The sequence below is a fragment of the Heloderma suspectum genome, chromosome 4 (genome assembly GCF_057233095.1).
Source record: "Heloderma suspectum isolate Gila_16-S chromosome 4, 16-S_ref, whole genome shotgun sequence".
Lineage (NCBI taxonomy): Eukaryota > Metazoa > Chordata > Lepidosauria > Squamata > Helodermatidae > Heloderma > Heloderma suspectum.
In genome coordinates this window covers 29,185,627-29,212,259 of record NC_139461.1, presented here as the reverse complement: position 1 = coordinate 29,212,259, position 26,633 = coordinate 29,185,627, and the positions used below count along the sequence as shown (strand labels likewise).

Genomic DNA, 26,633 nt, shown 5'->3' with positions numbered 1-26,633 from the left:
TGGGCAGGGAGCAATGCCATTTGATTTTCTCTGGGATTAGTGGTGGCTGGTGAAGTGGTTCACCAGTGGAAACTGATGGCTCTCACTGGAAACAAGAGGGAGAGGAGAATTCCTGTCCTTAGTGATAACTGTTGGGAGGTAGCGACAGTGGAGGCAGAAAGAGCCTCTGTCAGCATCATGCAACCACATAGTTGCTGAATTGCTAGCCACCCCAGCGCAGGTTGCTGAAATCAGTGAGGGTGGCTAGCCAGTCAGCAACCACATATTTGCATGTGGTGGGTGGCTTGCTAGTCAGCAACCACTGCTTCCATGGTGTGGTGCAAAGCATGCTATGAAAGGGCAGAAATTATCCTCCCTCCTTGATCACCCTGCTGTGGCAATCAGCAAAACTCCTTGGGTAACCTGGTAAAAAGAGCAGACTACATTTGCATGTGTCTGGAATGAGATAACCTACTTTAAATCCCTAAAATAAAATAGACAACCATTGACAGACACTGGTTGGGATGAAAGTAAGCATCGGTGTCTGCCCTTCATAGCCTGGCTGCTAGTGGCAATCCCAGGCCAGCATTCTGTCCTTCTCGAATAAAAAGAGACTAATTCCTTCATGCCAGAATGCAAATTGCTCAGCTGAGAAACTAATTTAGACAATTCTCTGGGAAAAAACTCCAATTAACTGTAAAGGCAGATAGAGAGATAGCTGTCTGTTAAGAAACTATTAGGAACTGTATTCCCCATCCTGGTGTCCACCAGATGGGTTGGATTTGGGACTACAACTCCCAGCATCTCCCAGCCAGCATGTCCACCTGGAGGGCTCAAGGTGGGAGGAGGCTGATTTAGATATCACAATCTGGAGGTTGTGGAGAGGAGTAGTAGATTTGAGCCCAACTCCAGGGTTTCCCAGGGTTCCCCAGATGGCCATGCCCCCTCCCTTTCCCCCAACCACCAACTGCTTGGTGGTTTCCTGGCTTTTGTGCAGGTTCTTCCCCATTCTAAAAGGTTGAAATATCTCTCCCAAGGCTCCATTATGGGCAGTAAGCGATTTAGGCAAAAAATATGAGTGCTGTGCCGAAAATTCTCACACTTTTTTTGACTGTTCTCATTCAATCTGACAGAGGAGAAATTGCTTCTGATAAGAAATTCAACAGTCAAGAAATTTCAGAGAAATTCTCCTGGGTTGGGTTTGGGCTTCTTGGGCTTACCTTGCTTAGGAGGTGGCCGAGGAGTGAGCCCAAGTGTCCTGTTATTCATTGTACAACCATCTCTCTGGCTGCCTATGGCCTCCTCAGCTTCCTTCACTTCAATTAAAACCCAGTTTACGGCACCATGAGGTAATTCTTCCCATAAGGCTCTTTCAGATCAGGGCATGCAGGCAGCCTGGGAGGCTAGCTGTGATTAGGGAAGCTCAAAAACATCACAAAAATACATTATAAAACATCCTGAATGAGGCAGAACAATGGAAGCCTCTTTTATGGGGGGAGGAAAATTCAGGAAATTGGAGGACAGATTTTGGCAGAGTACAAACTCCACCTCATCCCTGGAGCTGAACACAACACTGCCCCCACCTGCACTGCGGTGGATGCAAACTGGGGGCCAGGTGGCCAAGACAGCTGATGGTGTTGCAGCACGAAAACCCCCAAAACCCTTAGGAAAAAGAAAGAAGCAGAGCTACAAGCCCTGCCAATGGGGAGCCCTAGCGGGGAGAACCTGCTGAGAATTTTGCCTCCTCCTGGATAAATTTGGTGAAATTGTCTCCCATATTTCTCTGCCCACAAGTAAGGGGGAGAATTGCAATAGCCTACTTGCACACACCTCTAAAAAATATGCTGGTATTTTTGGCCCTGCCCCGTTTGCCTTCAGCCCTGCTCCCCACTGAAATGTGCCCCACCCCAGCTTCTCCAAAATAGAATGTGACCATCAGGCTGAAAGAGGTTCTGCTTCCCCGGCTTAAATAAATTGCCGCTCTCACATAATTTGTAAGAATAACACTTCCAGAAGCCAAATATAAATTTCAAGAAGTATGGCTTCATCTTCAGACATATTTGAAAATAACTCTAACACACTTTGGGATTAGTGCCATACTAATCCTATTGATAAAAGTTATGAAATCTAAGATGGGAGATGCCAGCAATCAGAGAGTGAGTGGATAGTCTTGTCTGGACCAATACCAGATCCCATGGTACTTTGTGTCTTCTCTATAATCTTGACAAGTAGTAAGGACCATTTTCACCACACCTTGGGTTTAGACACGTACCAAAATGTATGGCAGAATGTGTGGAGAAATGGTCGCTGTACCTACCCAGAATCTTTGCATAATCTTGCCTGTACCAGGTCTTGAAGCCCCCAAATGGACAGCCCTGAGTCAACCTCTGATATACATCCAGGATCCCAGCTGATTATGTCACTACCTTTTATTGGTACTGTGTCTTTAACTTTATTCTGACACGCAGGCATTAAGCTGGTGCAGTTTACCCCGTCACTTATATCCATATCAGCAAATGCCTGACTTGTTTAATTTCTATATGCCAGCTGCTGTGAAAGAGAATAGCAGCAGGGTTGAGTTTTTGGGTTGTTGTTTTTTTAAAAGTTGGGCAATCATAGTATAAGCCCAACTGGATCCAAGACAGGGTTGAAGTGAGTTTTTTAAACTTGGGAACAGCTGCCCATGTAGAAAAGGCAGATTCAAAGCAGTGAAGAGGATCAAGCTAACAGAACAGGAAAATAATCACTGTTCAAAGAAAAAAAATAGGAGGCTGTATACAAGCTAGCAACCAATCATTTGCTAGCAACTAATCTATTAAGTGGCCATGGGTTGAGTAACTGAATCTAATCTTGTAGAACAAGCAAGACAAGGGCCAAGATTCCTGAACTAAAGGTCCACCATCTGGTTGAATTAAAACACCAAGACTGAATTACTAAGCACGTATTTGGAAGATCTGCCTTTTCCCTTTTCCCCCAGGGGATACTTTAGCTTCCAGTAAGGGGACAACTGATTTGTAGTTATGATTATGAACTTTTCTTCTTCTATTGAGGGACTGGATAGTAACCTCAGATGGATGACTAGACTAAAAAAATAAAAAATCATTGACATAAAATGCTCCATCTGATATTTACAAAGGGGCTATAACAGCACGCGAATGCAACAATAGCAGTATTGAAGTGACATACAATTATAGCATAGCGCATAAAAATGAATGATTTGGCTCATCCATTAAGCACACATTATAACCCCTTTCCCTCCTCCCCACCATACCCATCTGTATATTATATATATATGTGTGTGTGTGTGTGTGTGCGTGCGTGCGCGCGTGCACATATCTACCTACCTAGGAAAGCACTTCATGCATTTGATGAAGTGGCCTCTTCCCTATAAAGTTTATGCCACAATATATTAGTTAGGTTTTTAAACAAAGGATGGGGAATTCAATTAATGCTAATGCAGGAAGTAGCCCACTCCTATGTCCATGGGACAAGGACATGGGTCTCTCTCTCTCTCTCTCACACACACACACACACACACTCACACACACACACAGAGTTGGTAATTGCACTAAACGTGCAGCCCAATCCCATGTATGTTTACACATGTCAGTCTTACCAACTCCAGTGGTACTTGCTACCAAGTATGTGTGCATCAGCGTGTGCATCATCTCATTAGATTGTTTCCCTGCCTTACACCCAACTCTGTATCTTCTGTCATGTGATTTTCTATTCCTAGAACAGCCCCCATCTATCTATTCACCAAACAGTCTTCATTTCCTCCTTCCAAATCTCCAGTAGAACATACTAATTTGGTAAAGCCTTTGATGAGTCACCAAGCATCACCTTTTTATGTGCTTTCTGCTGCCAGATAAATGTCCTCCAGTCCCACCACTTTCTAATTCAGCCTTCCCCAATCTGGTCTAGATGCTCCAGAAGTTCTGGACTACAACACCCAGGATCCCTGATCATTGACCATGCTGGCTGGAGCTGGGATTTGAAGTCCAAAACATCTGGAGGCCACCTGGTTGGGGAAGGCTGTTCTAGTGTATCAAGTGAGGACTTGTGTCTTATCCGTTATGTAAACCCAACCATCACCATTGCATTCTGACCAAGGGGAAAACAGCCTTTGCTGTTACCAGAAAGCATTACTTGGCAGAGGAGGAGGCAGAACATGGGGCAGGTCTGCACAGTGTAGAATCCACTCCTGGAGAATAACAGCAACCACTAGCGGTGCCCCTGTTCCCTACCCTGGTTTCTGCTGTCCACATTCTAGGCACAGAGCCTACAATGCAAAATCTCAGATAACTACACCAAGCAAGGTCCTAAGATAATTGTGGGGTGCCTTTATCCCCAACAGTCATTATACAGTGACCAAGTAGGTCATGCAGCACTGCCCACCTACCCACCCCCATGTGCATGTACTACTGACACTACTGACAGGAGAGCATATAGCATACTTCTGGTGATAAGTAAATGCTTGGTTTCTGAAATCACTCCCACATGGTTTTTTTTTAATTATTTTTTTAACGTATCCACTGGCATTAGTGGAGGCTTTTCTCTCTCTGTTTAATCGTTGTACCAGGGCATAGGGGTGGGGGAAGATTTCAGAAACCAAGCAGCTGAGGAAGAAAGGTTTAAAGCTTCCCTCCCATCTGATCTGGCCTGGGGATGCACACGCTTATTCTAGAGCAAGAAACAGGGAGTGGGGTCAGCTGCTCGCTATGTAACATAATGTGTAGTTTGACCCAGAGTCTCCAACGTCCAACCTCTCTGCATTGAGTAGGGAGGCCTGCAAAGGGCTTCTACTTGTGTTCGCTTAAGTGTGAATAGAACCCTTGGTGCAATCAGAACCCTGATAAAGCAGAGTTCCCCAGGTACATAGTCCCCTCTACTTTCATTCAAGCAAACTTGAGAAGAAGTCCCCTGCAGACTTCACCACTCAACACAGGGAGGTTGTGGACATTGAGGCGGATCTGGCATGAGCGGTCCCATCCCTCTTATGCATGTTTGAGAGATCCTATTCAGGCACAATGCCTGAATAAGGCTTTGATATCTGTAGTTTGGTGGTTTTCTTATTGTTTCAAGTTTGTGACAGAAACTGCTAATAAACAATTTTAAGAAAAATGTTGTATTCTTATATATTTAAATGTTTTTCCTTGTTTTAAAGACAAAATTTCTGAAGTGCTCAAAATACAACAAAGCCCCTAATAGAGAGAAATTGCTGCTTTTGTATACTGAAATGATTACATTAATAATCAGGAACTTTGTCTGAAGTTTTTCATAGTGCTTCTTTAGCCCAAATTTGGTTCAGAATTTGTTTTCTGTTTACAAGTTTATTTTTGGTACAGGCCATTTAGACAAATGATGAAATGTGCCTGCTTTTGTTTAGGTTGTAAAGATGACTTGTAAATTCTTGTATGCTTAATTGCAGCTAAAATAAATTTAAAAAACTGGTAGTGAAAGCTGAGAGTAGAAATGAACTGAACAGCTGATATGCAGTACCCTGGAAAAAAGGAGCTGATGAAGTTATTTGGATAACCCTGTTATATATTTGGCCTAACAAATGACGAGGGAAGAACCCCAAAATCCCACTCCATGTCATAATAATCAACACCTTGATGAAAACAATGCTTACATTTCAGATTTTGGCAGAATAATGTCACTGAAATAGATTTGGAGATAAAAGCTCTGTCCTTGGAGATATTTACAAGTGGACAGGTCAAAGCCCCTAGAAGAAGATATATAGTATAGAGTAATCCATCTCTGGCAACGGATGAATACCATGACCTAATACAGCATGCAGCTGTAACTATATATTCTTTTGTTTTTCTAGACTTCAGGAAAAAAAATACTGCTCTATTATTTTGCACACACATAATTTTTGTAGCTTGATCTACAGCACAGCTGTGTTGATGATGATTCATACTTCTCTTCACAACAAGCCTGTGAGGTAGGTTAGGCTGAGAGATTGTGAATGGCCCAAGGTTACTCAGTCAGCTTCTGGGCTAAGTGGCTAAGAATAAAGCTTTGCCACCCATGTTGACTGCAGTACACGGGCTGGGTCCAGATTTAGTCATACTTAAGAGGAGACCCTTTGAATCAATGGGACTTAAGTGAATTGTGACTGACTTAAGTCCCATTGATTTCAATGGGTCTGCTCTAAGTAGGGCAGTCTGCATTCAGCACCATGGCGGGAAATAACCAATTATAGTTGCCACTTTATGACAGCAAGGGTGTTTGTGTCTTTGATATTAGTGTGGCAAGACGAGATTTTGACACATATGCCTTTTACTGCCATAACTGTCCAACATGCAGCCATAGATAAAGCATTACACAAATATCCTTCTAGGCCTGGCACTGGTGACCTTATCTCATCTGCCCTTAACGTCTGCTCTTAAATTTATATATGAAGTAAAGTGAGGCAACTGAATTGGACCATGAAGTCCAGTTCTGAAGATCCTGGCTTCTCCCTAGTGTGCTATTGATGTCTGGTAGATTAAAGTAAGTCTTTAAACACAAATGTGTAAAAGAAGATACACTGTCAGAGAAGAAATAAACACACCAGAGCCATTATTCTGCTTCAAAAAACCTCCCCAACTTTATCTTTAAAACAACAACAACAAAGCTCTTTTAAGAGCTCAGAAAACAGAAGCACCCCCTCCATGTAATCTGGCAGAGGCAAAGACTTCCGATTTTACGGCTTTTAGGTGTCTGAGTGCCAGGCACTGTTAAGTTGTTTTTATTTATTTCCTATTCAGAAGTCAGAAACTTAGCAACATATTGAGAACGTTGCTTTGGCTGGGGATGTCTTTTTTTTTCTTCTTCTTCATTGACTCATTTCCTGTTTTGGGGGTAGGAGAGAGTAAAAAGAATAGAACACACACACAAACCCATAAAACAAAGCACACACACCTCACCTTAATTTTATTTGGAAGCTCACCAAATCAAATCCTCCTTTACCATTCCAAATAAGGGGAGAGGGGAAAAATGAAACATCTGAAGGAAAGCAGAACTTGGAACTCCAGTGAACAAATAAGTCAAACATCTTAAGCATCCCTGTTATCTCCTTTGTGGGTTTTACTATCAACAAAACTACAGTTTTAACACACTGTTATAGAGATTTGTGTTGTATATTTTGCTCTTAAGAATATAAAAGCCACACAATATGAAAATCAGCAAGAGCTTCTTTCAATATGGTTGGGTCAAATAACATCTACTCCCATATTAGATTTGAAATAATTGAATAATGCCCACTCTATGCAATATTCAGAGTATATTGCTGCTGTTCGGTACGTTTTTATTCCCCTAGTCCAGCTTCCCCAACCTGGTTCCCTCCAAATGTTTTGGACTTCAACTCCCATCAGCCCCAGCCAGCATGGACAATAGTCAGGAATGCTGGGAATAGTTGTCCAAAGCTTCTAGAAGGCACCACTGCTTATTCTTGGAACTATTTACATTATTGTTTTCTTTGTGCACATTTACCCGCACTGCCGTTTAGACCAGGGGTAGGCAACTTGTGGCACTCCAGATATTTTGGCCTACAACTCCCTAATACCTCATCATTGGCTATGCTGGCTAGGGCTGATGGGACTTGTAGGCCAAAACATCTGGAAAGCCACAAGTTGCCCATGTCTGGTTTAGTCCCACTGGCTGTAACCAACATGACTTTGTTTATAAGTGCCCATGACATCATCATATCAGACATAGTACTGTGATGCCATCAACAAAATCACATGGCTGTCTGGAGCCAAAAGAGGCGGTGCACAGAGAGATCAAAGGAGTAAAATGTCGCAGAGAACAGCAGCATTGAAACACCACAAATGCATTTGCATTGAATACTGAATATCTTCACTTTTCAACATTCATTAAAATAAATACAAGATTGGGTAGGTAGTTTCGCTCAGCCCTACTTTCAATATTCTGCATGTTTGTTGATCCCAAAAGGTCTTTCCGATGGGTGAAGGGAGTACTGGTACATGATCATGCAGAAATGTTTCCTAAGAAAAGTTCATTTCATATGGTCTTTTCTCCCCACACCCCTGCCATCCCCATAGCATAGCATGGTGGTGACTGCAGTGTGTCAGTGCGTTTCACTTGGATTCTGTAAACATCTTCCAAGTCGATAGAGAAGGCTGCACTTTGCATTCCTTTCTCATTATGGTAGGGCTGTAACTTATACCTCTGACTTATCACAGCATTGAGAAACACATGTTTTCCCCTTATTTGGTAGTGCAGAGCATCTGGGAGGAGGAGAGAGAAAAAACTCAGAGAGAGAAAGAGGCTCGTTTCTGTGCTTCACAATACCAACAGTGAACAGACAGCATATCCAACTTGACTTCCAAAGTTGAGGAGTATGCATTGTAAAAGCAGAGCTGGTGACATTATATCTGCTTTGATAGCCTTAGACATACTGCATGATATGCAACAGAACATGGACTCTAGTGTTCAGAAAAGACCATTTGTTTAAGGGCTTGGCTAAAGGCATGAGGTCTTATTATGCAGGAGGAGCAAACACTAAAAAGTGCAAACAACATATACATGTCTTTAAGCACCCTGTACCCATATCCAGGTTCCCAATGCCACACCCAAGATCATAGGCAAGGATGTTTAAAGGTTTGTCCACGTGATCCAAAGTATGTTATCCACATCCATAATTTACATAACGCCAAATATAAAGTGTGGAACTTCATTGCAGAATCAATGGCAACCAATCAAGGGGGATAATTGAAGGAAAAAATTGTCTTTGGCAAAAAGACATAGGAATGGTGCAGCAGCAATGGTCTTGGCAAAAGAACCAAGAGTGCTAGAGCCAAACAACCCAGCTGGTGGTGGATCAAGTACCACCAAGGAGTAGAAACACAAGATCAGTGAGCCTAGAACAGAGCTTTCATAGGAAGGCTTCTGGTGGTAGAGAAAGCTTCAGAGAAAGCACTGGGTGGATGTTGACCATCAAAAGGTAATGAAGAATAGGAGTCAAATTATTACTCTTCAGGACACTTGAGAGATGTTTCTTCCCCACCCCCTTCAAATATTGGGAACAGCCACATATCTTTAGAGACCAAGCTCTGAGCTGGTGGATCCCCACAGACAGTGACTTCTCATCACGTTGGTTTTCCTCGCCAAAGCTTAGTTCCTATTGAAGAAATAAAACAAGCAAGATATTTTTTTAATAAAGGCATGACGGGTGCTTTTCAGGTCCCGTTGTGTCTCAGTTCTTTATCTGCACAACAATCATAAACAGCTCTTCTTCCTTTGTCTCATTTATCTAGAATGAATTTCACAGCTGATTCTGCCTGACTTGGAATCAACTCACTAGAGTGCTCACATGGTTTTGACTTTTCCGGAGAACCTAGAAGACCAAAATGTGAAGTTCTTACTGATTCAAAGAACTTTAAGATACCTAAGAGGGAAGATATTACATACAAATCATAAATTAAGAATAATCTGGGAGAGTAGAAGTGAAATCTTGCTGTTTTTAAAATACCCCTTCAAAATGAGGTACCAATCCATCCCTGCTTTGAACTAGTGTTATTCAGTGTTCTAAAATTTCAACCACAACCACTGCCAAAAGAGACCTGAAGAATCCATTTGAAGCAAACTGGATGCTCACACATCAAAAGTTAAACATTTATCCAGGGGAATACATCTTGGCTTCAGTTTATCTGCTACTCAAATCAGAGATAGTTGATTTTAATGTCCACATCTATTTATCTGTCCAACAGTGAAATGCTCTCTTCTCTTTTACTGGAATAAGAAAACAGGTATACAAGTAGGAAAAACTATAGTGCAGCTACTTAAATCACCTTTTTAATAATACTGTAAAGAAGGGTGGGGCAACTTGTGAGGTGGGCAACTAGTGGTCCTCCAGATATTTTGGCCTACAACTTCCATTATCCCTCACCATTGGCTATGTTAGCTACGGCTGATGGGAGTTGTAGGCCAAAACATCTGGAGGACCACTAGTTGCCCACCTCTGCTGTAAAGTATGAAACATATCAATACACTGGACTAGTCTCCACACAGAGTGACCCAGCCACCTCAAGCAACAGATGCTAGGAGTGGGAAAGCATTAGAAGATAGTGCTATATGTGCCATACAACTGGCCCCATGGCCCTTAAGTTAGCCAACCATTGTATAATTATCAGGTGTCAACTTATCAAATTACATATCTCAATTTCTGGAAGTGCATTTACACATACAGAACATGGAATTGCATGTTTAGCCTTGAGAAGAGAAGACTGAGGGGAGATATGATAGCGCTCTTCAAGTACTTGAAAGGTTTCTCAGAGAGGAAGGCCAGGATCTCTTCTCGATCATCTCAGAGTGCAGGACACAGAATAATGGGCTCAAGTTACAGGAAGCCAGATTCCAGTTGAACATCAGGAAAAACTTCCTGCTATTAGAGCAATATGAAAATGGAACCAATTACCTAGGGAGGTGGTGGGCTCTCTCACACTGGAGGCATTCAAGATGAAGCTGGACAACCATCTGTCAGGGATGCTTTGACTTAGATTCCTGCAATGAGCAGGGGGTTGGACTCAATGGTCTTATAGACCCCTTCCAACCCTACTATTCTATGATTCTATGATTCCCACTCCTTCTCCCTCTTTAATACATGCACACCCACACATAGGTACAAATACCTCATTAGCCAAATGAGGCAGAATGGTACAGAAAGATATGGGTCCTTCTGCTACAATACTTCCTTCCCCTTTGCTTCCAGGAAGCCTCTGATCACATAGTTCTGGAAGGCATGGACCACAACATTGAAGCAAGACCAAATGCTAGGTGAGGAGAAATTAGTCCAGGCCTGCAACAGCCAGGGAGCCACCATGGAGACCATTAAGTGGCTGGTACCACTGAACAGCAATTGAAGGGGGCAGGTCCTTACTTGTGGCCATCATTGTGAGGCAGGAGTGGCAGAGGTCGCACCATCATTGTGCGCTGCCGATGAATACTCAGCAGCACTCTACGTTGGCATGGGCCAATTACATCATTGGTTGTGGTAGCCATTCATCAGCAGTGTCATTTGCACTGTCCTTACCTTCTCGTAATGGCTACTGCTCAGAACTCAGGAAGTCCTCAGCTGTGAGCAAAGTTACCAGTGGAGGCTGGAGACTCCAGTTTTGGAGGGGCAGTTTTTCCATTCCAGGTTTTAATTAGAACCAGTCAGAACTCTATAGGTGCTACCCAAGGTGCTGCACTCTATCCCCAAAATGGGTCAGCACCTTGGATAGCACCTTTAGAGCTCTGGCTGGTTCTAACTAAAACCCATAATGTTAGCACTGCCCCTCCAAAACTGGAGCCACCAGGCTCCACTGATAGTTACTGTTCAGCATCGGTGGGCATTTACTTTTTCTTTTCTTTTTCTGTCCATTGCTGACTAGGAATGAACAAATCTGCCAAGTTTGATTCCGCTCAGTTTCTCATTTTTCCAACATGAAACGAGTTCCATCCCATTTCCACATCAGGTTGCATTTTTTTCTTCATAAGTTCGGCCAAACATTTGTATGCATTTCTCCTAATAAACACATTTTTCCAGGTACACGTATTTTATATGTACTTTTCCAAATGTATGCAAATTTCAAAGCAATTTTCCCAAATATAGTGGACGGTTTTGTGCTCTTTTCCCTAACACATGCATTTTGTGTGCACTTTTTCCTATTATATGTATTTTTTAAATTTGAGAACTCTATCACAGAATCTTGAAATGTGTGAATAATTCTGGTTTCTGTGCCAGTTAGGGAAGCGCACATTTTGGAAGTTCACATTACAATGTGAACCCAACAAATTTCTCGCTCACCCCTCTTGCCAACTCAGGTTATGGGGGAACTGCCAGGGAGGCAGATGAAAATGGCAAAAGCAATTGTTTTGGGCCCTGTGCCTGAAGCTTCACATGCTGTGTGTGAGAGAGTGAGATTATTTACAAGCATCACAGCAAGTGGTCTAGTCATCTAGAACCATAAAAGAAGAAAATCTCTAGTGAAAGGCATTTCATTATGCATAAGGAACAAGCCAAATAAAATATCATCCACAGCAAGATACATCCAGACACTGAAAATCACTTGTTCACAGGAACAAATTACCGATTATGAACTACTCATCTGAGATGTAAACATTACAAGGAATAAGGAGCTTCTTGTATCTGATAGATTTTGTCAGAGAGTAAAGATGAATTTCTCTTTGACTGCGAGGGATAAGACTACATTATACAATGTTAAAGATACAGTGCTATGGTTTCCAGAAAAAAATAATAAAAAAAGACATTTTCAAAGAGAAACAGAGGGGTTTCCCCACTCTGGCCCCTTTTATTCCAAGATAGAAAAAAAAATCAAAATAATTAGCATGTGCCATCTGAAATGTTTTTAATACCAAAAAAAGATTTCAAAATAATATTTAAAACATTACAGCTGTTTGTCCATCTTTCCAGAAGTTTCTTAATCACTGCTAGATATTTAATTACAGTAATTACAGAAATTACAGCATTTCATACTTACCATTAAAAATAACCCAACTTGTGCTCTACATATCTAAGACACTGCCTCTTCCCTTCCCCTCCTGTTTCTGCCATCAGCTGCATAACTACAATGCACCAAGACAAGACTAGATAATATGTCTTCAGTGCCTCAAATAAGAGTAGTCTGGTTATATCTTGGTGGCTTCTCCTCAAAGGCTGAACCTGGGCAACCTCCATCCATTTCTATAGGGTTTGCAAGAGACACTGCAGTAACTCCATTTCAATGAATGGAGGATGCACAACGTCGGTGACGGATAAATTGTTCCCTTTGGACACAGACTCCGATAAACTATCGGTGATCAGGGGAAGGGGGCATGGCCAGGGAAGGGGAAGGGCCATCTGGGGAACCCTGGGAAGCCAGATTTGGAACCCAGGAGGGCAGAATTTGGACCCCAGGCCTGAGATTCTGCATTTAATATGTTTTTAGCTGTTGAAATTGTTTATTGTTTTATGCTGTTTACATTGATTTTATCTGTACACCACCCTGAGATCTTAATGATATAGTGTAGGATACAAATATTTTAAATAAAATAAACAAAACAAAATCCCTGCATATTTGGGCAGGGACAATGTTTGATTTCATCTTCAATACAAAAAAAAACACAACCCACTTGGCCCAGCCCTGCTCACACCTCATCTCCACTCATTTTAGAAGTAATCAATAAGGTCACATAGGTGTGAGTGAACTGTTCAACTACATTTCTACATTAAAAAGGGGAAGAGAGAGAACAGAAATCTGAGAAACACAAAATTTAAAAAAGATCAAAGAGGTTGAACTAATTTCCATTAGCTAATAATGACTGTACTGTCTGTGAGTAAATCTCCATAAATCGCTCCAAGGCTGAACACGAGAATATTGGTGTGGATCAAAGAATGTGTGTCTTCCTGTGTGGAGCTAAGAGGCTGCAAGCTCGTGTGTTTGTCCGTAGCCAAAAACAGTCTACTCTTTGTCAATCGGTGCCAAATTATGCAGGGTGATGGCAATTCTGGTTGTCTAACAAATCAGTACCGGTGTACACGAGTTCTAAGATGACGGCTGATTGATTTTGGTCATTATTTGGACTGATCTCAATTCTTTTAAAGACACATGGAATCAATCTCTTAGCCAGATGTTCATTTGCAATGAACCGCTGTGCGCGCCGACTCATCTCCTAGCAATCGTATCCTGGCCCGTGACCTCATGCAGTCTCTCTTCCCCTCTCTTCACTGATACAACATCATTGGTTTGGTTTGGTTTTAAATAGTACAGAATCTACAGAATATTCTGCTAATATTGCCGTCAGCTGAAAAACATTTTACAATGCCATATAAAGTTGACAGACAATGCATGCCAGTAATAAGATCAAGTTTTCCTTTGGGGCTCCGACCACTAAAAAAGAAAGCAAATTGGGAACTAACATTATTACACCATATAAATTGCAACCTGTAGAATACTCCACGCTGCCTTGTAGGAGTTACAGAACCTCAGGTCCAGGCCCTCCGAGGGTCCCAATCTGGCCCTCCAGGCCACATCCCCTTCTGTTGGCCTCATCCCCTTTCCCCCAAACCACTGATTGTTTGGTGGTTTCTTGACTTTTGTACAGGTTTTTCCTCCAGTCTAAACAACTGAAATACCTCTTTTAAGGTATAGTTACTGGCAGTAAAAGTTTGAAGCTAAAAACATATTGGTAATTTTGGGCCCTGAACCTTTTGCCTTTGGCACCACCCACGCTGGAATGTCCCCATCCCCCCCCCCCACGTCTCTGAAATGGAATTCAGCCCTTGGGTTGAAAGAGGTTCAGTACCCCTGTTTTATATACTCCTTGTGGGCAGCACCACAATTAAGAAGTGCTTCCCTCATTTGTCAGCTCATTCACATGCAGCGCCTCCACACTGGTCCTGCATCTACCTGGTCCATAGACCAGGGATGACAAACGAGGTATGTGGCCTGGCTTATGAGTAACTGCATTTCAAAGTGATGTTAGCTGCATGGAGCTCTTACACATTTTGTGGTTGCTTTACATTTAAATTAGAGCTGTGCACAAAAAGCCTCTCAACATTCTCCAGCCTATTTGTGGGCAGAGAAACTGGGGGAACAATTTCACCGGATTTCTCCTAGGGTAGGAGAAATTCTCCAACAGTTTCTCACAGATAAGGCTCACTATTGGCAGGCGTTGTAGCACAACTTTTTCTTTTTTTCCTAAGGGTTTTTGGTTTACTGCACTGCTTCTGTAGGTGGCAACAGCATCAAGTGTGGTGAGGCGTCCACTTTTCTGAGGCAGAATTTTTAATTTCTTTTGGTTTTTGAGCTTACCTAATCATTGCAAGATGGCCAAGGGTGCTGTGTGTGTGTTCTCCCTCTATTACACATCTTCCCATTGCTCTGCAGCCTCCCAGGCCATCTGCACTTCCTGAACTAAAAAAGTCCCATGGGAGGAAGTGCCTCATGATGTCTTCCTCATGATGGCTTTCATTGAAGTGTGGGAAGCCAAGGAGGCTACAGGCTGCCACAGAGATTACTTTACGATGACGAACAGGACACTCATGCACACTCCTCAGCTACCTCATAACAAAGGTAGGCACAAGAACCCTGAACCCAACCCATGAGAACTTCTCCTAACTTTCTCCTCCTTTGAATTTCTTTTCAAAAGGAATTTTTTTTCTATCAAATTGAATGAGAATGGTCGAAAAAACTGTGGGAGAAATTTTCGGCACAGCATTAATTTAAATTGGACCCGAGTTCTTGAACATTCTTCTGGCAACCATTTACCCTGACTCTTCTTTCCACTGAGATAGAAGCCTCAGCTCCTGCTATACTTTGCCCATTTCCTTGCACTACAGGACTGGGGTTTTTGTTAGCATTAACTCCTGGCTACAATGATTTCTTGCCCTTGAGTAGCTACTGCTATGGCTCCTTCTTATCTGACCGAGTTGACAGAGTAGCTGTGGTCTTGGAAAAACTCAAGAAAAAGAGCTCCTGAACTTCCACTGCTATTAACGTTACAGTCTTTGACATAGTTTACTGTAAATGGTTACAGGTTAAAAAAAAAAGAAGAAGAAAAAGATTCTGACTTCTGGTTATTAGGATAGGTATGAAATCAATGTACAGGAGACAGATTTAACATTCTCTCAGAAGTGAGAGTAGGGTATTGTGGTTTGAGGTTTGTATTTTTGTAAATCAACTGCAGGTGAAGCGAGTCTTCCAATTACAGTATTAATAGTGAATCATCATTTACAACTTGACTCAACCATTCTGCCAGTGTCGACATTTAACAAAAAACACCACACAATTCCAGTCAGGGCTGCTTTCCAGTTACTGCTACAACTGTTGAAATATTTTATGTTTTGCAGAAAAACAATGGTTGGGTTTTTGTTTTCCTCCAAATCTTTGCACATTTTTTTTAAAAAATCAATAAAATGAAACTTTACTTATTTTAATGGTTTCATATATTATGGCCTTCTGTTTCCTCAGCCATTTTTGACTCAGTCGATACCTTTTAATCTCATTTGGTCTCACTCAGGCCACAGTGTGACGTACCCATGTATGTCTGGCTTTCATCAGGTAGCAGCTATTAATTCTGGCTGCACATCATTCTAAATCTTGTTGAATGCCACAAGAAACAAAGCTCTAAGTTTTTACTTGTGCTTGTATTATTGTTTCAGAGGCCACAAGCCTCCAAGCTCTAATGGGAGATTTTGGACTACTCTGCATATTCAGCGGATAAAAGGGTTTTGTCAACGCAACAAGACAAGAAGCATCCTCCCATGGGGGGATATCCACATCTACCCTTTTACATAAGACATAAGGCAAGGGGAGAAGGAGAAGGATTCAGGAGTCACTTCTACTTCCTCTGTCTCCTGTTCAGTAGAATATACAAAATGGATCCTAGAATGCTGGTCATGACACTGATATGCCACTCCCCAGTTGGAGATGATCCACATGATAAGTGTGGCTGGAGTGTACCACTTCAGGCTAAAGAAGGATAAAGATATTCACATGCTGCCAATCAGGGGTGTTGCTAGGCACTTAAAAGATTTGGGGCCTAGGCCCACAGAACACAAGTCTGAAATTTTGCCTCTGGTCTGCTGAGCTGTGGATCAGGCAGCAACACAGCACTAGAGAGGCAGGCTGGACTATGCTGGACTCACAGCCTGTGGCCCTTAACTAGTAACCATGAAATGAACAGTTCCTGTGATGCTTATGGCACCTGTGCCACAAGTTGGCCATTTATTTGGTATAGCCTAGCAAGAAATACACTGACTGAGTCTGCTAATCTTCGGCATCTTCATTCATTCAAGATAGGCTTTCTCCTACTCAGAAGTGGGAGTATATACCTTTTAGTGGGAGTATATACCTTGGGAGTATATACCTTTTGAGTATGTTCACCTTTTGACTTTTTGCAGTTCACCCACAGGAAAGTTACACTTCACACATCGCAAAGCAACAACTAGGATGTGACCTTGGGGCTATGGGGTGAATTTCCATGACCTCTTTCTCACAGCAAGATGATTTCCTGCAGTCCCTTCACAGTGCTGGAAAACCAGCATCGATATTCAAGATACACAGTTTTAAATCTTTGCATGAAAATGTACTGTTCCCTTTGAATTTCAGGGGCAGGAAAAGTGCTGGCCATTCTAGTAATTAAAACAGCTTGTATTTTTCCATTCTTAGAATGTAAACATAATACAACATCACAATGACTGTCAAGAGCCAGTTAGAAGATGGTGGAGGATTTTGATTACATAATCCTATAGTCCTATGTGGACGCTGGCCTTAAATGCTGCCACCCACCACCTACTGCCTCAGCAGATCACTGCATCTTTTCCGTACATGAGTTCGTTTTGAAAAGGTTTGAAGACAACAGTTCAGTTTCTCTGTTCAAATACAAATGTATTATCTATATGAGACAAAGATCTGCAGAAGCAAAACATAATCTACAACATTTTGGTGAAGAGGGAACATTAAGGTTTTTATTTAAGCATGAAAAACGTAAGGAACCTCAAGACACATCCAAATATTTTGAGTGCTTTGCTTACCAGTGTGGCTTAACCTTCAAAGTTCTTATTACCATTTAGATGGATATTCCTAGCTGCAAGTATTCAAATCTCTGCAACTGCTTTAGATTACATAAGCACTAGACAGATGCAGGAGAAATGCATGTATTCCCCTGGAAAACGCTTCTCCATCCTTAACAGCTGTGGAGTGTGACCTTCCATTAAAAAGAAATTATGCTACTTCATTTCCTATTTTGCTTAGCTTTCTAAATCCCCATTTCACATTCTTGTTCTGTATCTTAATTACCCAACCATGAAGAAAGAAACATGGTGTTTGCAAGACACAGTTCTACCCTACACTCTTTTGAGACTGCTTCCTTCTCTACATTCCAATGTGATCTAAGCTTAGAGCAAAGATCAGCTGAGGGCAACCTCTTACCAATGCCACCCATGCATCCTATCCAGGGCATGTACAGAGGTATTCTCAGTGGTTGACCATCTGACAGGAAACTCTGGAGTTTCTTCCATCATAGCCTTTTCTGGAGCATTTTCAGAGGCAATGTAAACCCCATTCACTAAGACCAGCCCAAGAGTTAAGCTAGTATTGGAGAAGGAGTTGTTTTAATGGACTTCCTTATTGTATTGTATTTTATATATTCTGTTTTTAATCAGATAATCCAACTTGAGCCTTTGGGACAGTGTGCATATAAACCAATAATCTTATTTCTGTTGACTTATTGAGATTTATATCCTACCCTACACTGAAGGCTCAGGGAAGATTACACCACTTACTTTACACTGCAAAAGAGAGTGATGTGAGGAAGATGTGGGCTTACCAAAAGATACATTTCCTCAGTTAGTGCTATCTTCTTTTGGCTCTTTTACTGACATGAAATGAGAAGAATCTTATATTTTATATCAGGCCCAGTTAAATCTAGTTATCTTACTCCTTTTTCTTAGAGGACAGAGGCTGCACCTTGTATCTCAGAGGAATAAATCTGGTTTACCTGCTCTAGGTTTTACCTCCTAAAACTTCCCCAAGTTTCTAATTGCCTTCTAGTACTTGATGTAGCTGATAGCACAATCCTAGAACCTGCTTGTAACACCAGGATCCATCCTCAGAAGCATATGAAGAGCCCACCCTCAAATTTTCAATCACATAATGTGAAATGTCCATGGCTAAAATGCCTTCCATAGACTGTTCAACAATGAAGATTGTGGAACTTGGGCGCTCATTTTGATGTCCAAATTCATCAGCCTGGAGTCAGCCACGGACCCATGGTATGAGTGATGAGTAAGTGTGAATAGGCATTGCAGCTTCATTTCCATATAGGTGTCAGGCCAAGGGACCTGCTGGCCAGTTCAGATGCAACTGAACCACATCTTGTTCAGATGTGGGAACACAACTACTTGTGATAGCTGGAATTCCCCAATGAGCATTTCATGTCTGAGATTACAGATTTGTGAGCAACTGGTTTATAGATTGCATTGCTCATACAAGGGAAGATCCAGGGCCAGTTGCCACAACTGTAAAAATATGACTCATCAGCATCAGCGCTGTTGAACCACTCGAGTCCCCCTCCGTCCAAATCCATTTCCAAGTGGGGAAAGAAATATATTCCTGAATGGGTGGAAGGTGCCACTGAGTATCCATAAGACCAGGGGACATAGTACTGGGGCAACCACACCTGAAACTAATCCCTGTCACGCAGACTTCCTTCCAAGGTCTGAGCATGAGCAACTAAAAGCTGGAGTGTGAATTGCAGCAAGCAGAATATACTACTCTGTTCCCGGTCCCCAGTTCATGACACACAGTCAGCCTCCATGCACCTAAGGCTAAACAACAGGACTTCCTGGAAAGCATGAACCCGGGCACTTAGACTTTAACAGAATAAGCAATGCTAACATCTGAAAGTGACAGTAATAAGACAGTATCCTGCACGTAGGGCCAGGACTATACCCCTCTGGTTTACACAGGAATCTTGCCTAGGGTTCTTTAGTCTGGTGTGTGCGTGTGCGTGCGCATGTGTGTGCATGTGCACACACAGACAAGGTTTCTGTATTTGTGTTCATTTTATTGTGGTTGTATTGTTATATTGTGGTTTTAATGTTCTATATATTTTAAATTGTTTTATTGTGTGCTGTTTGGTTTTAATTTTTGTGAACTGCCCAGAGAGCTTCGGCTATTGGGTGGTATAGAAATGAAATAAATAACAACAACAACAACAATAATAATAATTCATTTTTGTGCTTTGCTGCAATTTGCTGTGTGAGGTACTGCTTTGGCAGTTCCTTCCTAATGATTCAGAGGTTCACCAAATGGTGCACAGTAGCCTCAAAGGAAGTCGAAGGGACATTTTCCATTCAGTCCAATGGAATTTAGGTCAGGCCTGACACAAATGTGAACAGAGGGGTGTGGTGATGGCCAGGAATGCCTTGATGGCGAGAGCACAGGTCTTTCAAGGTCATTTCTCCTGAAGGCCTGTAATCCCTCACAGTACAATAAGACGTTCAGATGACCAAGAGAGTGAAACTGTACAAGCATTTATATGTGGTATTCTTAGTGCCATCATGACCGAAGCCTTTCCCTCACACACAGGGGCTGACTGGAAACTGAACAAAGTTCTTTCTAAGCAGAGTTATAAATACATTTCTGTGAGAGGACATTTTGCCTCCATTTCCCCATTCTGCTCCTATCTAATCAGGTAATAATGCTAACTAAAAGCACAGCATACATAGCTGTAGAAGACCTAACATAAAATATTTCAACATGAAAAGCAATCCAATCATATCAAATGTGGTGCCAGTACTGAAAATCATCACTTATTAGTAAGTGTCATATGTAAGTAAAGTATTACTGGAAGTCCTCCATCTTTGTTTTGCTAAGAGCTTGGAGGGTCCTCCTTTGTATCTTGGCTAGTAGATTGGTTAGCGCGTCTGACTAAGCTGGGGGTGACCGAAGTTTAAATCTCTACTTTGTCATGAATCTCACTGAGGCCAGTCACCATTTTTTGGCCAATACTACATCGCAGGGTTGTTGTGAGGATAAAAAAAGGGAGGAGAACCATGCATATAGACATGCGCTTCTTAAAGGAATGGTGGATTATTTACTTAAAACATTTATATTCCACAGCTCCAAAGCTTGATAAAATAAAATAATAAAAATGCTAATACAAGAAAATGATAAACAATCATTAATAAATACAATAATACCAACAGTACCAACAATGCTGTCTCAGGAGTTACATTTTACATCCTCAGCAAAAAGCCACCAGAACAGATAAGTTCTAAGCCTTATTGGGGAAGTAATTCCACAGCCTCAGAGGAATTGCAGTAAAGACCCTGTTGCTTGCCATAACTTTGGCAGTGAGGACACACATGCATATATGGGAAGAGGGATTCTCTCATATACGCCAGTCCTAGACCATGAAGGGCTTCAGAGATAGGGATGTCAGAGAATTCCGCCACAGATCTCGGGGAGGCCGAATGCCAGTCCATTTGGCCCCCCGAAGTCAGTGGCGGAACAGCCTGCCCGCCCCTGCCCCCCCCCCGGGACAAGACTTACCTGGGGCAGATCTTCCGGGCGGCGGCAGCGGCTCCGGCAGCGGTTCGGCGGCAGCGGCTGCAGCGGCCAGTCTTCCGACCGGCTGCCGCCGCCACCGCCATTTCCAGTTTAAAAATAGAAGAAGAAAAGACGTGATAGGCTATGTAAAGATTTACGTAGCTTATCACGGCTAGGTTTAAAAGAAAAAAACCGTGATAGGCTACGTAAATGTTTACGCAGCCTATCACGTCTGACTTTTTTTTTAAAAGAACCACGCATACGAAAATGGCGGCGGCTACAGCCACAGCCATTTGCATTCCTTATTTTGGCGCGTCTTAGTCTACGTCAAGATTTACGTAGACTAAGACGATGAAAATAAGGGGAACGCAAATAGCATAGCTATGCTATTTGCGTTCCCCTTATTTTCGCCGTCTTAGTCTACGTAAATCTTGACGTAGACTAAGACGTGCCAATATAAGGAATGCAAATGGCAGCGGCCGTGGCCGCCACCATTTGCGTACGCGCATTATTGTTGTTGTTGTTTTAAGTCAGCCATGATAGGCTATGTAAACATTTACGTAGCCTATCACGGCTGACTGCAGGGACACGAATGGCGGCAGCTACGGCCGCCGCCATTTGCGTCCCTGCTAGTCAGCGGCCGGATGTCTGGCTGCTGGTGGAGCCGGCCGGCGGCTCCGCAGAATCCCTGCGGAGCGGAGCCAGCCGGCCAGGATTCCGGGGGGGAGGCGCGGATCGCCTCCCCCCCGTCGAGGATTCCGGGGGGAGGGACGGAACGCCTCCCCCCCACCATCAACATAATCCGCGAACAGGTAAGTGACTTTCGTACATCCCTATTCAGAGATAAGAACTAGCAGCTTGACTTGGGCTGAGAAGTTAATTGGTGCAGTTCCTGCAGATAAAATTAGATATGCTCCCCCATCCCCCAACCTCTATCAAGAGTCATGCAGTAGCATCCAAACATTTCAGTGTTTCAAAGGCAGCCCTATGTTAAATACATCTCAGTTGTCAATATCAGATGTTATACCACCATGGATCTCCAGAACAGGGTGTAGCCAATTAGGACAGAAAGGCATTCCAGGCTACTGCAAGCACTGGTCTATCTAGCAGTAAAGTGAGCTCCAGAAACACTCAAGGCTCTGATCAGACAGGAAATCTACATCTATTGATGGTAGAACAGGAAGGACCACCTCCTCTGCAACACTGGAATTATCTACCAGCATCACCTCCATATTGTCTGTCCTCAGTTTTAACCTGTTTAACCTCATCACGCAACCACAGCCTCCAAATAGTGGTTTGGAACCAAGACAGCTTCTCCTGCATTCTTAGTTAATGAACTATATAGCTGGGTACCATCACCGTATTGATAATACCAATTCCAGAGCTCCAGACAATCTCTTCCAGTGTCTTCATATTACAGCATGAGCTTAGTGCCATGTAGGGCTAAAATAGTACAGTTCCAGGCACCCTATGCATTTCTGGTATAAATATATGTTTATCAAAGACTGAAAATCACCCAGGAGATACAGACTCACACAGCCTAGATAATATAGGTAAAGCTCACTGAGGTCAATGTTGTGAATAACTGTGAATAAACTTGTGAATAGTTGTGAATAAACTTATATTATTAAACTATTGAAAAACCCTTTAAACTCAGGATGCTCATTAGACATAGCTTTTGATCCACAGGTCATATAGATCCCCTCATTTATGGCATTATTTTCACAGGCACTGTATATGGCATTGTGTAGATCCCCTTCAAATGTAAACACAACCTCTTGGCTGACTTCATCCTCAGGAAGTGATGGGGAGAGTGTGAGAATGCACAAACTTGGATTTGGATTGATATTAATTTGGATTGATATTAAGTATTGACGCATCCCAAAATATGTTCTTGACTTTACGGAAGTTGGATCTGGAGACATCAAAATCAATGGAACCAGTCTGAAAGAACAACTGAATATGAGCCAACAATGGGATGTGGCTGCAAAAAAGGCAAATGCTATTTGGGGCTGCATTAATAGAAGTATAGCTTCCAAATCACATGAAGTACTATTCCCCTCTACTCAACACTGGTTAGGCCTCATCTGGAGTACTGTGTCCAGTTCTGGGCACCTCACTTTAAGAAGGATGCAGACAAACAGGAGGGGGTTCAGAGGAGGGCAACAAAGATGATCAGGGGACTGGAAACAAAGCCCTATGAAGTGAGACTGAGAGAACTGGGTATGTTTAGCCTTGAGAAGAGAAGACTGAGGGGAGATACGATAGCGCTCTTCAAGTACCTGAAGGGTTGTCACAGAGAGGAAGGCCAGGATGATGCCGTGACCCTGCCATGACCCTCCAGGGTGTCTCCTGCACTAAATTCCCTTTGTTCCATTTGTAAATAATGAGCTATCAAATTACCCCATTGTGTTCCGCTTCAGTTTCTTCCGTGAAACGAGTAAAAGCGGCAAGAAGAGGAGCGAGATCAATGAAAGATAATGGAAGACTCAGATATGGGGTGGGGGGAAGGAAGCACGTGTAAAGGGAGTCAGTTGTGATCCTGCATTTAAAATGGAAGCAGAAAGCCCCGTTTTAAATGCAGGATTTTAAGCTGGTGTAGAGATGCCCCAGTTGTCTAATGCCTCAGGAATACCTCTTTCCAAGGCTTGTTACTTAGATTCCTTTTAAACTAGAGATGACAGGGATTGAACCAGGGACCTATGTGTGAAAAACATGTGCTTTACCACTGAGCTATGACTTCTCCCCTAAAATAAATTATTTTGAACTTCACAGCTCGATCAGCAGAATTAGAAGATAGAACGTTAACCATCCATACCCTTCCCAGCTATCACCAATGTTGCAATAAATGAACAGACATAACCTAGGTTGGAAGGTATCAGAAAAGAGGTTATTCTTCATGTAGTAACCACTTTTGTCCCTTTAAGGAATTCCAACTTAGTTCTATTTTAAATTGCATTAATTTCACATATAAATAGGTGTTGAAATGAAGTAATCTGATAGGTTTCAATGCAGCCTAAAAAATAAAATAAAAAATCACATGTATGTTTGCAATGACTTTCCAAAGATTTCTCCTATAAATGTAAAGCTAATCATAAATTTGAAGAGTTGCTAACAGCTGACTAAATCCCATTAAACAATGCTTACTATTGCCATAATCAATCAAAGAAAAAACTAAGGTAGGCTATAATTTTAATTATGCCCATATCTATAATTAAGCATAACCCCAGATAATAAATAAATAATAGTGCAATGCTTAAAGCAAGAATTTTGTATTAATTTTCAATTACTTAATTGCATACACCAATAAATCACTCACATTATCATTTTAATAACTCACATTATCATTTTAATATAATTTTAATAATATAATTTTATCACAAAATACAACTGCCAAAGGCTCTTTTCTAATTTTCCTCAAAAGAAGGTTTGAGAAAGCTTTTGCACATGTTTTCACTAAAATAAATTTTAGCAGTTGCTGAGTTTTGATTCAGAAATATTGTGCTGAATTATCATCTGCTGTGCATGGTATTAACTTCATGGGTTTCCTTAAACTATCAAATGCCTTGTTCCTCTCACACATTCAGGAACTGGAAGAACCTGCTAACATCTCTAGACTAGCATATATTACACTGCTGTCCCCCTTGGGTTAGCCTGAGTTTTCCAAAATCTCATAATGAATTCTGCAAGTCAAGAGAGGACTTCTTGGAACGTCAGAAAAAAAAAAAATAACTGTACTATTTATTTTAGTACTAACTGTACTAAAAATAACTGTACTGAGACAGTACTATTGTACTGTCTCAGCTTGCAGGGCAATACATGCCTGTAGAACAGAAGGCTTCTGCCCATCCAGTTTTGAGAGCCATCATGATCACTAGTCATGTCCCCTCTGAACAATCCTATGAGTTGATAGTCTTCTCAATAAGAGACAGCTGTACAGTATCATTTATCTTAATTGTTTTTATACTAATAACCCACTTCCATTAGGAACGCTCAGAGTGACGTCTGGAGGGCTCCCAGCAGTCTCCCTTCCAAGCTCTCATCAGGTCCACACTCACTTAGTTTCAACCATGCTACAATGTCAGTTGCTCCCTGATGAGCCCTATATCACCTCTATTAGTGGGATTTGTGTTGGAGCCTTAAGTATTCCTTATTGCTGCCTCTGCACTGCTTAATCTAGTCAATGCAGAAAGCCTAATACAGCTACATTGTTTAAAATACTCAAATTGCTCCACTTTTCATGCTTCAATTTCCTTTTCTGATGCTACCAAAGCCTGGAGGACATTCAAGCTCTTTACCAGCTTCTTTGCCTGAACTTTTGCATGTTATCTATTTGTTTCACATGCAGAAAAGGAGCATCATACCTGACCAAACATTGCTGCCGTGACCTTGGATATAAATAGTAACATCAGCAGAGAATGCACTAGATGTGTATTCACCCAAACCAAATGCTCTTTGTTTATTTCTTCTTCAGTGCCTTGGTGCTGTTGATGATGTAGACAGGAAAGAGCTTTGGTTCTGTAGAACCATGTTAACAGCAACTGCAGAGAGCAGGCAAAGTCAGGACTCACCACTCTGCATTTCAATGTGGTTATCTCAAAAGGTGTTAAATGACTGCTTTCCTACAAATTACAATGAATCACAGATGGTAAGCCAGACATTACAACCAGGTCATCCAGCGCATCTCATTTGGAAGTGTGCAGAGTCTCTATACTGAGTCTCTATACCACAATATCTAGAGTCAAGTATGCCTTTTAATACCTTTAATTATAATCTGTGGTAAAGTGCTATATTCAGAAAGAACAAATAATTCTAGTGATACGAAGAGTTACTTATGCTATATATGAAGAACATAATTATTGAGGAGCAAAATGAACCACACTCAGTGAAGATGCTCAAATGATTCTCTAGTTCGTGGCTGTATATTTTTACACTTGACTCTACAATTATGTGGTGCCCCTTCCCTGTGTGTGTGCGCTTGTGTGTGCGTGTGTATCTCCACAAAGAAATGTACCTATAACGAAGGCTGTGTCAACACTTTTAAATCAGAACAGTGTTTTTCTTGATCATTTCAAAACTACACAGCCAGAAGAAGAAGAAGAAGAAGAAGAAGAAGAAGAAGAAAAGGGGGAGGCAAAGATATATTAAATAAAGCTTGATGATCTGTCAGCTGTTAATAACCTGTGCTCAATTAAAATTCTGTGTTTGAGTGATCACAGAATCATGCATAACACATAGCCCCACTCATAATGATGTAAGAAGAAAGCATTGCATGTTTTAAAGCTATTAAGGACACAGCTGAATGTTTTTTATCTTTCTGTATAAAGGCATACAGAAATTTTTCTCACCCCTTCTTATTAACTCTAATTGTATCAGTGCATAACATTGTACAATGGAACTAAGACTTCCAAACTCAAAAGTTCAAGCTGAAATGCACAGCTCGTAATCTTAAGCATATAAAGCTGCAATCCTAAACAGGATTTACACAGAAGTAAGTCCCATTCAATATGTCCAGCAAGAGGATTGTAGAGTAGATCCCCTAAATGTTTTCAGGTTAAATCCATCTCAGTCTTCAGAAGGGAACAATGCAGGAATAAGGAC

The 26,633-nt window shown here is 41.8% G+C and overlaps 1 protein-coding gene across 5 annotated transcripts in view; it reads right to left on the bottom strand.

The window, feature by feature from the left end:
• Nucleotides 1–26,633, bottom strand: part of TRPS1 (transcriptional repressor GATA binding 1) — a 326,129-nt gene that overhangs the window by 101,085 nt on the left and 198,411 nt on the right. The window lies entirely within an intron of this gene.